At 48.4% G+C, this 12,981-nt stretch overlaps 1 long non-coding RNA gene across 3 annotated transcripts in view; it reads right to left on the bottom strand.

The window, feature by feature from the left end:
• Positions 1 to 11,597: 11,597 nt before the first annotated feature.
• The window catches only part of LOC135277452 (uncharacterized), a 51,311-nt gene continuing 49,927 nt past the window's right edge, over positions 11,598 to 12,981 (bottom strand). For 2 of the 3 annotated variants that reach the window (XR_010345043.1, XR_010345045.1), the window contains one exon: positions 12,381 to 12,712. This is a non-coding gene — a long non-coding RNA (uncharacterized LOC135277452). Of the gene's footprint in view, positions 12,248 to 12,380; positions 12,713 to 12,981 lie in introns of those variants that run through there. The other variant, XR_010345046.1, reaches the window with a different exon arrangement.

Below are 12,981 nucleotides of genomic sequence, written 5' to 3'. Positions count from 1 at the left end.
GAAAGAAAGGAAGGAAGGAAGAAAAAGACAGAAAATGGAGAAAATAAAATTCGGTACTAAACACTATCTGGCCTGGCGACAGAGCAAGGCTCCGTCTAGAAAGAAAGACAGAGAGACAGAGAGAGAGAGAGAGAAGAAAGAAAGATGGAAGATAGACAAAATGAAATTTTGTGCCAAACATAATCTGGCCTGGCGACAGAACAAGGCTCCGTCTAGAAAGAAAGACACAAAGACAGAGAGACAGAGAGAAAGAAACAGCGAGAGAGAGAGAGAGAGAGAGAGAGAGAGAGAGAGAGAGAGACAAAGAAACGCAGAGGCCGGGCACGGTGGCTCATGCCTGTAATCCCAGCACTTTGGGAGGCCGAGGCGGGTGGATCACAAGGTCAGGAGTTCGAGACCAGCCTGGCCAAAATGTTGAAACCCCGTCTCTGCTAAAAAAACAAAAATTAGCTGGGCGCGGTGGCACGCGCCTGTAATCCCAGCTACAAAAAAAAAAAAGGAAACACAGGAACAACGAAAGAAACACAGAACTGGGTGACAGAGTGAGACTCTGTCTCGAAAGAAAGAAAGAAAAAGAAAGAAAGAAAGAAAAAGAAAGAAAGAAAGAAAGAAAGAAAGACAGACAGACAGACAGACAGACAGGAACAACGAAAGAAAGAAAGACAGGAACAACGAAAGAAACACAGAAACAACAAAAGAAACACAGAACTAGGCCGGGCGCGGTGGCTCACGCCTGTAATCCCAGCACTTTGGGAGGCCGAGGCGGGTGGATCACGAGGTCAAGAGATCGAGACCATCCTGGTCAACATGGTGAAACCCCGTCTATACTAAAAATACAAAAAATTAGCTGGGCATGGTGGCGCTTGCCTGTAATGCCAGCTACTCAGGAGGCTGAGGCAGGAGAATCGCCTGAACCCGGGAGGCGGAGGTTGCAGCGAGCCGAGATCGCGCCATTGCACTCCAGCCTGGGTGACAGAGTGAGACTCTGTCTCAAAAAAAAAAAGGAGAAAAAAAAAAAAAAAAGGAAACACAGGAACAACGAAAGAAACACAGAACTGGGTGACAGAGTGAGACTCTGTCTCGAAAGAAAGAAGAAGAAAGAAAGAAAGAAAGAAACAAACAAACAAACAAACAAACAAACACACACAGGAACAGCGAAAGAAACACAGAACCGAGTGACAGAGTGAGACTGTCTCGCAAAAAGAAAATAAAGGAAAGCAAACACAGAAACAACGAAAGAAACACAGAAAGAACGAAAGAACCAGAACTGGGTGAGAGAGTGGCACTCTGTCTCAAAAAAAAAAAAAGGGAAACACAGAAACAACGAAAGAAACACAGACACAACGAAAGAAACACAGGAACAATGAAAGAAACACAGAAACCACGAAAGAAACACAGAACTGGGTGACAGAGTGAGACTCTGTCGCAAAAAAAGACAAAATACAAGGAAACACAGAAACCACGAAAGAAACAAAGAAAGAAAGAAAGAGCTGGAAAAGGAAATTAGGAAGACAGAAACAAAAGGAGAAAGGATAGAAAGATCTTTTCTTGTTTTTTTTTTGTTTGTTTTTTTTTGTTTTTTTTTTTTGAGACGGAGTCTCGCTCTTGTTACCCAGGCTGGAGTGCAATGGCGCGATCTCGGCTCACTGCAACCTCCGCCTCCCGGGTTCAGGCAATTCGCCTGCCTCAGCCTCCTGAGTAGCTGGGATTACAGGCACGCGCCACCGTGCCCAGCTAATTTTTTTGTATTAGTAGAGACGGGGTTTCACCATGTTGACCAGGATGGTCTCGATCTCTCGACCTCGTGATCCACCCGCCTCGGCCTCCCAAAGTGCTGGGATTACAGGCTTGAGCCACCGGGCCCGGCCTATTTTCTTGTTTTTTAATCCTCTAAAAGCATAGTAAGGCCCAGGTAGGGGCTACGACACACCTTCCACCTTACTAATATGTTGGCCAGGAAAATAAAAATTTACACTTAACGTAACCGTTAAAAGTGACTATGAGCCGGGCGCGGAGGCTCAAGCCTGTCATCCCAGCACTCTGGGGGGCTGAGGCGGGTGGACCACCTGAGGTCAGGCGTTCAAGACCAGGCTGGCCAACATGGTGAAACCCCGTCTCTACTAAAAACACAAAAAAACTTCTTTAATTTTAACGTATAAAGAAAAGGAAAAAGTTCTCCAGGCGTGGTGGCGCATGCCTGTAACCCCAGCCACTCAGAAGGCTGAGGCAGGAGAATTGCTTGAATCCGGGAGGCAGACGTTGCAGTGAGCAGAGATCACACCGCTGCATTCTAGCCTGGGCGACAGAGCGAGACTCTATCTTAAAAATGAAAAAAAAAAAATGACTATGAGGGCCCAGGCCAGGGTGGTTGAATTTACCTAAGGAGTGGGGGTGGGGGTGGAGTGGAGAGGATATGCCTGACTGGAACGAGAGAAACCGAGGGGAGCAAGCAGAAGGGGACAGAAAGAGGAAGGGGAAGGGACGGAGGCACAGTAGGTTATTCTAGAATGTTTTCAAGCCTGGGGTGGGGGTGGGCACGGAGGGCAACTCAGGAAACAAGCCGACTCCAGCAATGACACCTAATTCATTATTGCTGGCATCGCTGCCTTGAAAGGGGGGCACCGCATGTTTCTTCCTCCACACCCATTCGATGACTTCTGGGAAATGCCATTTACTTGCACGCTCTTGACATCTACCTGCTTTCACTACAACTGAGGAGAATCAGGAAAGTCCCCACTAACGGCAAGGCCTAAAGTGGAGCTGTCATCCATAAAACCCAGGCAGCAGAGTCCATATGGGTTAAAAAGACACGAAGAGAGAAAGGGAAACAACGGATCAAAGAGAAGAACAATCGGGCCCAGCCAGGGTCTCCAGGGGTCTTCTGGGCAACGAGGGAGTGAGGGGGACGGACGGACGGACGGACGGACCAAGGTGGGGGCGGGGCGGGGGCGGGTGAGCTCGGGGCGTGGGCGGGGCGGCGGGTAGCGGAGAGAAGCCACAATCGCTCCTGACTGCGGGCGGGCGGCCAGAGCGTCCCGTATGCCGCCTAGACCTTCAAGAACCGTGACCGCTAGGTGACGCCCGAAGACAACATATGCAAGTGTCAGCCCGGCACCCTCCCAGGCATTATCCCCACAACTAACCGAGCGGAGCCCCTGCGGGGGAAGGAAGCACCATGACTCGGCAATACACACAGAAACACACGCACCTACGTACGCACGCACGCACGCACGCACGCACGCACGCACACGCGCGCCGTATTCCACAGTATAGAAGGGTTTATACCGTGATCACGAGAGGGCCCGCACTATTTTCTTTTCTAGTGACAAAAGAAAAAGCGGGCCGGGGCCTAGCGGCCCACGCCCGTCACCCCTGCACTCTAGTAGGCAGAGGCAGAGGCAGAGGCAGATGCGGGCGGGTCGCCTGAGGTCAGGAGTTCCAAACCAGCCCGGTCCACGCGACGAAACCACCATCTCTAGGCCCTCGAAAGGCTGAGGCAGGAGAATCGCTGGAACTCGGGAGGTGGAGGTCGCACTGAGCCGAGATCTCACCACTGCACTTCAGCCTGGGCGACAGAGCAAGACTCCGGGGGCGGGGAAGGAAAAAAAAAAAAGGAAAAAAAAATCGCTTCCCTCTTGAGGTGAATACGCACTGTTACACGTACACAGAGAGCTCGGAAGGTATACAGGCCCTGACATCCTCTGTAACTTTGAGTCGGTCTGGCGATATTTTCCAGGCCTTCCGTTTCCCCGTCAGCAGTCACAGAAATAAAAACTCCCTCCTTTCCCAATTCGTCTTCATGTCGTCATCAGGCCCCAAGAATAAGCGAACACATTTTACACGACAAGGAGGAAAAACACAACAAAGCGAAAGTCTCAGAGGTCTGTGGTACAGATTGAAGAGACTCTTTCAGAATCCACAGAAAGACACACACATGGAGAGATGGAAAGAAACAAATAAAGAAAAGAGAAAGAGAGTAAGGAAGATAAGGAACAGGCCGGGCGCGGTGGCTCACGCCTGTCATCCCAGCACTTTGGGAGGCCGAGGTGGGTGGATCACCTGAGCTCAGGAGTTCAAGACCAGCCTGGCCATCATGGTGAAACCCCATCTTTATAAAAAAATAAATAAATAAAAAATAAAAAAATAAAAAGGAAGATAAAGAACAAGAAATATAAAGAAAGAGAGGGCCGGGCGCGGTGGCTCACGCCCATAATCCCAGCACTTTGGTTTGGGAGGCCGAGGCGGGTGGATCACGAGGTCAAGAGATCGAGACCATCCTCGTCAACATGACGAAACCCCGTCTCGACTAAAAAATACAAAAATTACCTGGGCATGGTGGCGCAGTCTGTAGTCCCAGCTACTCGGGAGGCTGAGGCAGGAGAATTGCTTGAACCCAGGAGGCGGGGGCCGTGGTGAGCCGAGATCGCGCCATTGCACTCCAGCCTGGGTAACGAGAGCGAAACTCCGTCTCGAAGGAAAAAAAAAGAAAAAAGAAAAAAGAAAGAAAGAAAGAGACAGAGATGTAAAGGGAAGAAAGATGAAAAAGAAAATAGAAAGAGAAATAGCAGAAAGAAAAAGATAATGAGAAATCAGAGAAAGTAGGGAGGAAGAAAGAGAAAAAAGAAAAAGAATGAGAGAGAGAGGAGAGAGGGAGGGAGGGAGAGAGACAGAGAGAGAGCGGTGGGGGGGGAGAGCGAGAGCGAGAGCGAGAGCGAGAGCGAGAGGAGAGAGAGAGCGAGAGCGAGAGCGAGAGCGAGAGCGAGAGAGAGAGAGAGAGAGAGAGAGAGAGAGAGAGAGAGAGAGGAGGAATGAAAGAAATAAAGAAGAGGACAGCGCACCATGGCTCACGCCTGTAACCCCAACACTTTGGGAGACTTACTTAGGTGGAAGAATCGCTCGAGCCCAGGAGTTTGAGACCAGCCCTGGCAACACAGCGAGTCCCCGTTTGTACTAAAAAATAAAAGCACTTAAAAAGTTAGCCGGGCATCGTGATGGCAGGCGCCTGTAGTTCTAGCTTTTTTGGAGCCCGAGGTGGGAGGATTGCTCGAGGTAGGGAAGCGGAGGCTGCCATGGGCCTTGGACAGACAAATGCACTGCAGCCTGTCGCCCGGGCCGGTCTCGAACTCCTCAGCTCTAGCGAAGTACCCGCCTCACCTCCGAACTTGCACCCACCATATTCATCGGTCCCGGAGGTGTCCGTGACAGATTTTAGTAGGGGAGCATTCGTTCCTAAAGACCAGAGCAGATAAACAGGACCAGCCGTTTGGGACATACACCATTCTGAATCGCAGTGGAGGCTTTGTGGATTTCACAGCAAGACGCTGCTGCTATCTGCAGATAACCACCCTTCTTTCGAGGGACAGGGCTCTCTCAGGCAGCCTCTGGCTGTTAGGGTGGAAACCAAAGGCCCAACCATGGGGCCACAAAGTTACCATGTTAGCCGAGCCGCTCATAACACACCGGGCATAAGTGGGCGTGAACAGCACGCCTGTAATCCCAGCACTTTGGGAGGCTGAGCGTGCCAGGCCTGAATCTTTATTAATGTGTAACATCTATGAGGTCTCCAAGTCCAGAAATCAACTCGCCACTTCCGTACAGGATTCTGTATGGAGATCAAATCTGGGATTCCTAAAGTAAAGAATTGAGGCCTTGGGAATGGATTAGATTAGATTAGATCTACCTGAGCTTCTAGTAAAAAGAAAAAGAGGGAGAGGGAGGGGGAGAGAGAGAGAGACGGGGGGGGGGGAGAGAGAGAGAGAGAGAGAGAGAGAGAGAGAGAGAGAGAGAGAGAGAGAGAGGGAGACAGAGACGGGGGGGGGGGGAGAGAGGGAGAGAAGAAAAAGAAGGAAAAGAAGAAGAAGAAGAAGTCCTCATGAATTTGTAGAAAACAAGACCTTATGACTTTTGCGTCCATTGGCGACTCTAGGTAGTTTGCCGGGCCGGGTTCTGCGGCCTTGCTTCTGTTTACTTTTGCACTCCAGGCCACGATGCCCCAGTACCAGACCTGGGAGGAGTTCAGCCACGCTGCCTGCCTGCCGAGAGAGAAGCTTCACCTCGCTGACCCAGTGACGGCACGGCAGGGCACGGCACGGCACGTGTGGTTCTCAAACACAGGCATTCTTCTTCTTCCCCCCCCCCCCCGCCCACGTACATATTTTATTATATACCAGCAAGGAACAACAAAAAGTTTCATCATGTAAACAAAAGAATATAATTTTTAGACATAATTGGAAGTTTCAAAATGTCCTTAAATCATTGTGATCTTCTCCGAAAGACACAGGTCTTAGAGTGTGGGCACAGGGCCATGAGTCAGATTTCTGGGTAGTCTCCCATGATAGCAATTTACGTTCTAGAGAAGTGGGTTTTGTGAACTCTGTCGGGGCAAATCTGTTAGGCCTCTTAAAGGAATGAAACCCTTTCACATCTCGTGGGAAACAAATAAAAATATGTTGAAAGAAGGGATACTTCTAGGCTTAGATTTATTGTTGACAGTGATTTTAAAAATAAGCACTAAAAAACTGTTAAAAGATTCCTAGGTAAAGTTCTGGCTACCAAAAATAAGAAAGGATACCTTCTGTAGCTCTACAGATGGTTTGGTGGAAAATAGAACGGGAAAAAGTGAGCCGACAAGAAAGCGAAATAGGAACGTCTAGGAAGGAGGCAAGAAAAGACGTAAGTCATAGCCCAAAAAAACCAAAACAAAACAAAAATGACATGGTCCTTTTCTAAGGCCAGGTGTTGGTGATATTCACCTATGTAAACTCAAGCCTAGAAGATCAGTACAGTCCTTATATATTCACTACTTAATAACATACGAGAAAAAACACTTTTCATTTGATATATAAGAACTTTGTTATGAACAGCTAGAATATATATATGTACATCGCAAATCCCAAATGAAACCCAACTTAATACAAAGTGAACTATAGGGATGACACAAAAATGGGTAGATATCAGAATTCAGCTAAGTTTACAGTTGTTGCCTTATTATCTTTTTTAAATTTTGCTTTTGAGACGGAGTCTTGCTCTGTTGCCCAGGCTGGAGCGCAGTGGTGCGATCTTGTCTCACTGCAACCTCTGCTTCCTGGGTTCAAGCGATTCTTGTGCCTCAGCCTCCCCAGTAGCTGGGATTACAGGAGTTGTGCCACCATGCCCGGCTAATCTTTGTATTTTAGTAGAGACGAGGTTTTGCCATGTTGGCCAGACCGGTCTCAAACTCCTAGCTCAAGCAATCTCAAACTCCTAGGCTCAAGCAATCCACCCACCTCAGCCTCCCAAAGTGCTGGGATGACAGGCGTGAGCCACCGCGCCCAGCTGACAAATACATACAGGCATTCTGATGGGAACTGGTGTATGTATGAAAGTAACAGATGATCGAGTTTCTTTGGTGTCTAAAACAGAGCAAGCTCAAGATGTAAAGAAGATTGAGAAATTCCACAGTCAACTAATGCGACTGATGGTGGCCAAGGAATCCCGCAATGTTACCATGGAAACTAACTGAGTGAATGGTTTGAAACGAAGACTTTGTCATGTACTTAGGAAGTAAATATCTTTTGCAGTCGAGAAAGTGTTGGGACGGAAAATACTCTATGTCACCAAGTGGACTATTCAGAAGCTTAGAGGTCATTTTTTTGTAATTTTCTTTTGAATGTTTGGTTTAGAGAGCTAGGAATGCGAATGTTTTCAGTCAGAAAGCCTGTATTTTACTTTTGGAAACTGAACAAGCCATGCGTCTGTCTCGGGAACTTTGCAGATTACTTGATGTTAGGTAAAAACGCATAATTGTTTCTTTGGCGGATTCGTATCAGTAACTTGAAAATGGGATATTAAGAAGAGCCAATGCTTCGTTAAATTTAGTTCGTCTGTCTTTAAAAGAACATGAAATGTGACCATTTTGTTGGATCGGGGTATTTCTTTTGGAGCATAAAATGTATGCTGTCGATGACCAATAAATATAGAATATGGTAATCGGAATTACCTCCGGACCACAGTATGCATTGTTACGAACACCGTGCACCTGATTATGTATAGTAGTGTAGCCTCAATTATCTCTACAAGTCATTGACTAACCAGTATGCTTTGCCTTCTTTCCAGATTTAAACTACCTGTTATTATAGGGGACCGGTAGCATCAGCTTGTGGAGCAGTGGCTTTGAATCTAGTTTTCAGTGATCAGAAGCAGCAGTTATTTGAGTGCGTGAATGGAATGATGATCAGTATAAATGTACCGAAACCCACCATGTTACAGAAATTTTTTCCTTCCTTCTTTCTTTCTTTCTTTCTTTCTTTCTTTCTTTCTTTCTTCCTTTCTTTCTTTCTTTTTCTTTTTCTTTTTTTTTTTTTTGAGACAGAGTTTCGCTCTTGTACCTAGGCTGGAGTGCAATGGCACGATCTCGGCTCACCGCAACCTCCGCCTCCCGGGTTCGAGCAATTCTCCTGCCTCAGCCTCCAGAGTAGCTGGGACTACAGGGCGCGCGCCACCACGCCCAGCTAATTTTTGTATTTTTAGTAGAGATGGGGTTTCACCACGTTGACCAGGATGGTCTGGTCCGGATCTCTCGACCTCATGATCCACCCGCCTCGGCCTCCCAAAATGATGGGATTATAGGCGTGAGCCACCACGCCCGGCCTACAGAAATTTTTACTACGTATTTTTCATCTGTAGTTTCTCAGAAGGGCTATAGATGATTCGAACTGTCAAATCCTCGCATGCTTCTGTGACACCCCTGTCCGTCTTCTCCCTTTCTTTAACCAAAGCGTTAGGTGAGACTGTCACAACCGTTATGTTTTCCATTAAACCGGAAGTGTGATATTATTTGACACTTATGCTTGTATCCTAAATTTCACCAACCAAACGTCATGTTCACATGTTGATTCCTCGGGAATGAAATGAAGGTACTATATACCTTGAAATATATTTTGTAGAAACTTGTCATGTTGAGCAACATCTTAGCATGGTAAGTAAGTTCCCTTAGCTATATAAACTTGTGCATGTTTCAGAGAGATCAGTAAATAAAATACTACAAAAAAGAAGGAGAAGGAGAAGAAGAAAGGAGTAGAAAAGAAGAAGAAGAAGAAGAAGAAGAAGAAGAAGAAGAAGAAGAAGAAGAAGAAAGAAGGAGAAGAAAAAGAAAAAGAAGAATAAGAAGAAGCAGAAGCAGAAGACCTTATTGTTGTACCCGAGCGAGTCAAAGAATGCAGCACACTCTGAGATTGAATTATGAGTCCTTTATTATGCCAGCGACCGAGAGGTGGCTGACGCACAAAATTCTCTCGGCCGGCCCCTAAGAAAATGTTAGGTGGTCTTTTATACCCTAGTTTTAAAAGGGAGGGGGAACGTAGCTGAAGCAAATTTTTCACAAAAGCAGAGTAAGCAAAAAGTTAAAAGTTAACCTAGTACATGAGAAATAAAACAGTGCCAGGTGCGAGGGGTACAGTTGTCACAAAAGACATACAACTTACATAGGTAACGGGGGCTCTGGGCACTGGACAGCAGCTGCCTGCATTCCCAGGCTCTGTTGGTACCACTTAAGTCGGCCTCTTATCAACAAATGCATTCCTGGGGGTGCCCAGTGTCAGCCCGCCCCAGCTGCTACGTACTCTGGTTCCGTACTGAATGGTGGGAAAACAACTAAAATGTAGAAGCTAAGATGGAGTCTGTCCAGCTCAGGAAGCTAACATAAAGCCTGAACAGCTTTTAGTCTGAGAAGGAGAGAGTTAGTTTTAACTGGCAAAAAGCAGGTTATCACACTATGAAGTACAGTTTACATTAACCCGCTGTCACCATACGTCGAGAAATCCACAAAAGCGCTAGTGAACAACAGGAGAAAAACAGCAGCTAACACGTCCTGGGGAAAAGATATGCCTTCCTAGAATTCCGTGCCAAGGCATCGCCTCCGGTAATCTTAAGGGAGCAAAGTATTACTTTTTAGACAGCGTTTCTATTTTGGGCAAATACTACTACGGCCCAGAGTGGCGCCATGATGCCCTTCCCGTTTTGCAAATTTGCTGGTCCAAGGAAGGAGAAAATAAGACATCATGATAAAAGATGATTGAGACCCAGCCAAGATGAAGCTTTCCCAGGGAGGGAGGGAAGGAGGGAAGGAGGGAGGGAGGGAGGGAGGGAGGGAGGGAGGGAGGGAGGGGGGCCTGAGGCGTGAAGGGGTGAAAAAACGCCACCACTACAGTCCAGTCCGCCCACCCGCTTGCCCACGGGGGCCAAAGGCTGTGCCATCGCCCCCCGCTGCCTCTGGGGAAGTGGGACCGTGCCCCAGCCCCAGCCCCCATCTTCAAAAACAGTGGCCACCGAGTGAGGTGAGGCCTGGCGATCACCCATGCAAATGTCAACCGGCAAAGGGTGGGCGGAGGGGAGAGAAGATGGAGGCCCACCCGCCTGGCTCCAGAACGTTTCCACGCAGGGTGGCGGGAGGTGCGGTGTCGGGGGGAACCCACCTCACAGACTCACGGAATTGGAGTAAAGGGGCGGGGGGGAGGGGCTTAAAAAAAATAAACCAACTCCTCATAAAGCCCAAGGAGAAGAGTCTATGCATGCGCATGAAAGACACCAACAAACAAAGAAACACAAAGTACTGATAAAAGAACCATAGGGCCCCCACCAGGGTGGAGGTTCCCAAGGCAACGAGGGAGAGAGGGAGGGGCCTCCAGATGGGAGGAAGAGAAACCGGTTGCCCCAGGCTCTGTGAAGTCGTCAGGCAGACCTCCCTCCGCGCCACCTCGATTTTCCATTACAGTGGACGCTAGGTGATGCCCGAAGACATTCATATAAAAGTGTCAGTGTTTTTATGCTTCACTAAATGATAAGGCCTATGTTCAAACATCATTATCTGCCTCACTCATTATTTCTCTTTCTCAGTGCCTGAACACACCCAATAGCAAGCACCAGGTAGAGGCTAAGACCCACAAAAATGGAAGCATCCTTCAAGTTTATAGGACATTTAACCATACTAAGCCCACCGTCAAAAACAATGTAAATTATACTCCTCCTGCAAAAGGCCAACTTATATGGCAAATATGTAAAAACCCTGGCATACAGGAAAAAATGAATACATGACAGTCTAATACATTATCCCGCTTTGTAGATTGACTTATCATTCCACTAAGTATTAACTATAGTTCCAAGCACTGATTCTGCTTAATAACCAAAATGTAAAGACCTTACCTTGTGGTTTGTAATGTCTCATTAACAGAAATGTGAACTTTGATAACAGTTTAACTAAAATATTTCTTTATTTCAAGCTATCAGATGACACTGACATATTTGCATTTTCTATCTGTTGTATACGTAATGACTTTCTTCAAGGCTTCAAGATCAGGATTGTCTTATGCCTTTGTATCACGGACCTAAGAGACCCCAATTATTTGAAGATGGGATGGGGACAAAATGTGGGTCCCCGTAGTCCCTACTCTGTGCAGCATCCATTAGATGACCACCGTACATATCACCAAAGTAATGACAGTAAGTCCTAAATCCAAAGTGCAACTTTAATACTGCAATTCCAAAAAAAATAAAGCTGTATACAACTCTTGGCCAAATAAATAGCTTTATAACAGACAGACAGACAGACACACAGACACACACACACACACACACACACACACACACACACACAAAAGACCTAGCTAGATGCTTGCAGATGTCAGCACGGAAAAGAAGGGAATCTTGGATCGCTCTGGGTCGGGGTGGAGGTTGGTGGGGGGAGCGGCTCAGGCACGCCGCATCACCAGCCTCTCCCCGATCCCTCTCGGGCCAGGTCGTTTCTGGGCCCACCCAGGGAATCCTCTCAGGTGGTGCCCACCTGCAACTAGTCGACCAGAGCCCCCAGGGGACACAGCCTAGGCACCCGCCCATGGGTTCATATGGAACTTCAATTCCCCTAGACAACAGGAAGAGGAGACCAGGGGCGGGGGCGTGTGGACGGAGGGAGGCTAGGGGTGGAGATGGGACCCATCTAAGATGGAAGTCCAGTCCATAGCGTTTCCGAGTGGGCGCCAGACCCACCACCTCAGAGTGGCAATACCTGTCACAGGGAAACGAAGGTCCGTGAAATCCACGCTCCCGGAGACAGCGTGGATTTCACGGGGAGAAGAAGACAGCTTGCAGCACGCTACCTCCTGTCCCGGGGTCAAGTTTTCACTCCCAAATTTCGCATTTCTTCCCCCCCTCAACAAAGTTCCGCTCTCGTTTGCCCAGGCTGGAGAGCAGTGGCACGATCTCGGCTCGCCGAAACCTCCGCCTCCCGGGTTCCAGCGATTCTCCTGCCTCAGCCTCCCGAGTGGCTTGGGATGACAGGCACGTACCTGTATAATCTCAGCAACTCGGGAGGCTGAGGCAGGGGAATCGCTGGAACCCGGGAGGTGGAGGTTGCAGTGAGCCCAGGCTGTAGCGTAGCGTGGTGCAATCTCAGTCGACCGCCACCTCCGCCTCTCGGGTTCAAGCGATTCTTCTGCCTCAGCGTCCCGAGTAGCCGAGACTACAGGCGCACGCCACCACGGCCAGCTAATTTTTGTATTTTTAGTAGAGACGGGGTTTCACCACGTCGGCCGGGATGGTCTCGATCTCTCAAGCCCGTGATCTGCCCGTTCCATCCATGCTCACGCCTGTCATCGCAGCAGTCTGAAAGGCCGACGTGGGAGGATGGCCGGAGCGCCAAAGTTTGAGATCATCTCGAGCCGTCAGTCGACACCACCTCCGCCTGTATAAATGATCATCATCAGCAGCAGCAGCAGCAGCAGCAGCAGCATCGTCAAAATTTAAAAAGGAATATATGTGTCCAGAGTGCGGGCCACAAAGCGAGACCACGTGCCGATGTCTTGGTCCAAAGCGTTGAGGCTGGAGTGACCCTGGGCTACAGAGCGAGACCCTGCCTTTAAAGAGAGACAGACGGGGGCGAGGGGGGGTGGCCGATGTGGGGAAGGGGGGGGGAGAGAGAGAGAGAGAGAGAGAGAGAGAGAGAGAGAGAGA

The sequence above is a fragment of the Aotus nancymaae genome, unplaced genomic scaffold (genome assembly GCF_030222135.1).
Source record: "Aotus nancymaae isolate 86718 unplaced genomic scaffold, 86718_ANA_hifiasm-v0.15.2.pri h1tg000032l_0, whole genome shotgun sequence".
In the NCBI taxonomy this organism is placed as follows: Eukaryota; Metazoa; Chordata; class Mammalia; order Primates; family Aotidae; genus Aotus; species Aotus nancymaae.
This window is presented reverse-complemented; position numbering and strand designations above follow the sequence as displayed.